We start from the raw sequence: 4536 nt of genomic DNA, 5'->3' as shown, positions 1-4536 counted from the left end.
TTCTCCCCAAAGGGCATTACCTTTCTGTATGCAGTGATTTCCCTGAAGGTTTTCCACCAGCCTCATGGCTAGGCTTTGAAAGGTAAAAAAAAACGCTATTCATTCTGATGTTTTCAAAATTAATTGCTGTAGAGATGCAAGCCCTTGTGCTCAGAGCCCTGGGTCTTTGGGAATATATTTACTATGAGAATGGAAGTGCTCTGAAGATGTAAATTGTTACAAGGATTTCTCTCCTGGTTTGCTTCATGCAAGACATCAAATTATTAAGCAATTTTAATCTGAAAGAAAATTGAACCAATGGAAGGAAGCAAGTAAATTAGGACATGGAAGCCAGGAAGGGATGTTAAGTAATTCTTATGTGTCTGGGTCAAGCCCTTGGAAAACTTCAATGCAGTGTCTAAGATTCTCATTTTGTCCAATGGAAGACAAGCAATTTAATATGTTCAATCTCACATCTCTATTCCTAGTATGAAATTAAGTTTTTTTATTGATTGGGAGGGGAAGCAACCAAAATTCATGGCTTCCTTAAGGTCCTTACCAGCATGAACTGGGGATCCACTCTCTGTCACTTTCTGATCAAGCTCCTAGTATCAGTGAACAATCAATGAAACAAATACTCTGTTTCACAGGTACTATCAAATTACAGTGACATTCCAAACTGCAAGATGGTGGGAGCAAAAGAACAAAAGCTAAGCTTTGTAAATATGGGCTCAGCTTCAGAGACAAAGAGAACAGTAATAAGTAAGATGATGAAGCATTAAGGAAGAGAAGGACTAGGGGTGACATGATAGCAGTGTTCAAATATCTCTGGGGTTGCCACAAAGAAGAGGGAGTCAAGATATTCTCCAAAGCACCTGAAGGCAGGACAAGAAGCAATGGATAGAAACTAATCAAGGAGAGAAGCAACCTAGAACTAAGGAGTAATTTTCTGACAGTTAGAACAATTAATCAGTGGAACAACCTGCCTCCAGAAGTTGTGAATGCTCCAACACTGGAAGTTTTAAAGAAGAGATTGGACAACCATTTTACTGAAATGGTATAGGGTTTCCTGCCTGAGCAGGGGATTGGTCCCTTCCAATTCTGTTATTCTATTCTGTTAGGAAGAATTCAAATAAAAGCCTTGAACCAATTCCATAGTGAGGCAGTGGGATTCTGTTCAGTGCATCTTCAAGCATACATACAACTTCTTTTTCCTTTAACATGGATTCACCAAAAAACTGTGGCCATAATGGTCCCTCCCAATCCTATGTTTCTATTAAAAACTGGGTGGATCTTGGTGCCACTTAGCAGAATGCCCATCCTTTTGAAAATAAAGTAAAATAAATAAGATAAAATAACTAAAGACTTGTTTCACAAGCAGTTTTGAATTTCAGTTAAAGAACATAGTGATTTTGACCCTTAGCAAAAGAGTCAATAACCTGATTAGGACATGAATAGCAGTATTGCACAAGTTCCTTGATTCTCTCTTTGTTGAATCAAATAGCTAAGCTAAGAAAAAAAAACCAAATACGGTTCCTCTGTGAGAACTCAGGGATAATCTTTTTCAAGAGAACCCATTCTTATCTGCAAATTTATAGATTATTTATATAAAATATATTTGTCGCTTCTCAGTTTGAGTTGATGTTGGAAACTTTCCAGACTGAATCATATTATGAATTGAAAATTATGTTAGTTGAGGATGAAGGTTCATTCTCCGAGCTTTTGGGTTGGTTTCCAAACGTTTCATTACCAGGCTAGGTAACATCTTCAGCAGAGTTTAGTGGGTGTCAGTGTCAGTGCTTTTCTGTTTATAAGGGCTTTAGGTGTGAGTGTGTCAAGTGAGGGTCCTGTGATGGGTCTTGTGATGGAGAGGTTACATCAGCTCAGGGTCATTGGGAGGTGAACTGCTGGTGGGGGGAGGGGCCTTGCATAGGTTGGTTGAGGGTTGGTGCTATCTCTGGTTGGCTGTGCTGTCACAGCATTGACCCTCAGCCAACCCACACAAGCCCCTTCCCCCCACCAGCAGTTCACATCCCAATGACCCTGTCCTGATATAACCTCCCCATCACAAGCCTCTCACTGATGACTCACACCTGACCCATCACAAGACCCTCAGTTGACACACCCTTATAAACAAAAGAACATACTTACATCTTCTAAACTTTACTGAAGATGCTACCTAGCCTGGTAACAAAATATTTGGAAATCAACCCACAAGCTCAGAGAACAGACTTTCACCAATACACTACAGATATTTGCCACTATTGCAAATTATGTTAGTGTTTTGGATTGGCACATTTAAATTTCTTCCAAGTTTTATCTGACTGTGGCACTATTTTGTTATTAAGGTTTAATTAGAATCAAAATGGATAGCCAAGCATATTTAACCAGAAACCTTTCATTGGTAGCAAGAGTACCTTTGCTTATGAAGCATGTTCTTAATATATAGATATAAATATAGATATATAGACATAGATGTATTGGAACAATGAAACGGAAAGTCTTCTCCAAGCCAATCAATATGCTTAGTCATACAAACGTCCCTGAATGTTTTTATTTCTATTTTTAAGAAACATGTGGAACTTTTAAGATGATGTGTTGTTTCTTCTTCTCCTTCTCAATCTTCTCTTGTAGACTTTAGAATCGAATCTCAAATCCTGATAATTCCTGGGGATTACTGTCCAATCAGTTTCTTAATCTACAATTTTCTTACTAAAAATAAAAAAGTCACAAAGAATCCATGAGTTTGGTGTGTGTGTGTGTGTGTGTGTGTGTGTTGCTCCTTTTGTACAAACCATTCCAAACTCATTCATTGTCCCAATCAGTCTAATCCACTTCTTTCTTGTGTATGTGGGTGGGTGTGTAATCTGCATTTCAAATTCCAGAAAAACAACAATAAAAAAAAGAAAATTGCAGTCTGAATGTCAGGTCGCAATTGTATTTTACAAGTTTTTTTTCTCAGTTAGGAAGTAGAAATTATGTGTATTTTCATGAGAATGAAGGAACCTTTTTAACATACTTACATTTGACAAATTAGGCAAGATGTTAGTTTAATGATCCATATACAAAACTCCAATAGTAAAATGGGAATGTAAAAGTTGTGAAGTTGTTCAAATATATGAGACACACTGAAGGGGAAAAAAAATGATGCTGGGGAACATTCTCATCTAATGTCAGGATCAGCAAGTGACTCCCCAAAGAAAATCTTGAGGCAGACCTTAAATCTCAAACACCTTTGCTTGGAAATCAGTTCTACCCAGATACATCTTTAGTGCTGTAGGGTCAAAATTAATTCTAGGAGTGGTTCTTGTTTTTGGGAGTTTGAGTCAGTGTTGACTTCTGGTGACTGCCCGGACAAGTCCCTGCAGTTTTCTTGGCAAGATTTTGAAGTTGTTTGCCATTGGTTTCTTCCTGGGACTGAGAAAGAATGACTGGTTCAAAGTCACAGAGTTGGCTTTGTGCCTACAGTGGAACTAGAAGCCACAATCTCTCAGTTTCTAACCTAATGCCTCAACTTCTCATTCTGGGTCTCTAATTCTAGTTTACCAGTTTACAACTAAAGCTATCAAATTTTTGTCTTTGTAGAAAATCAAATCTTCTGGGAAATAAAAGTTATTATGTTTGTCATTCTTCTACCTGTTCTAATTGCCTACCCAGCACAGTATTCAATGCGTAATGTACAATGTGCTAATTTATGCAGCTAGAAATAACTGCCTCATTCAAAACAAGGCAAACAAAGACTGGGATTGCAAACTTCACATGATTAAAATCAGACTTTATTAAAGCATTATCCTAATTTAAGTAATCTGTTCTTGCATCCTGATCTCTACTTATCAGTGTGTATAGATAAAAGAGTATACCACTTCTTTAGCCATTGTGGTGTGAATAGTTCATGGTAGGAAGACAAAGAAAACCACAAAGGTAAAATTTGTTCTGAACTAAAATGCAATGTCTTTATGATGGATGCGAAGAGCAATGAGATAAAACAGCTGGGATTTTTGAACAATAAGTAAGATTGACACCTCCAGATGTTATTGGTGAAACACTTTTGAAATCAGAATGATTGTTGAAATGAATTGTGGGAAAGTAATGCTGAGTTCATCCCCAAGAATAATCTAGGTTAGTCTTCTTTTCAAGAGCAATTGAAACTTGGCACATCTACAAGCAACTTATGTTGCCTGAAATAATTAAAAAAAAAAAAGTTGTATGCAAAATGTAGGCACACCTGGTTGAATTGAATGTTTCAATGAAGCACTAAGTAAACAGAAGCTGACACATCCTATACATGGTATACACACTTAAGCATCTTTTTACAAAGGTTCGTATATAGTTATTATTTATATGCAGTTATATACAGAGATTCCAATACCTATCGAATAACAGTTAAATTCACCCAAAGAGAGGAGTTTGTTTGTTTTTTTAATGTGGGAGACATAGCTACCAAAGACAAAAAATTAAAATGACCTATCAATGCACTGGGTGACTTGATCAGCAATATTTCAGGAGATTCCTACAGTATCAATTCAGAATAAGACTGGATCTTAGGAAAATCAGCCT

Source organism: Protobothrops mucrosquamatus, unplaced genomic scaffold (assembly GCF_001527695.2).
Source record: "Protobothrops mucrosquamatus isolate PMUCROS unplaced genomic scaffold, P.Mucros_1.0 scaffold_54, whole genome shotgun sequence".
Lineage (NCBI taxonomy): Eukaryota > Metazoa > Chordata > Lepidosauria > Squamata > Viperidae > Protobothrops > Protobothrops mucrosquamatus.
Note: the sequence above shows the minus strand (reverse complement) of the source record.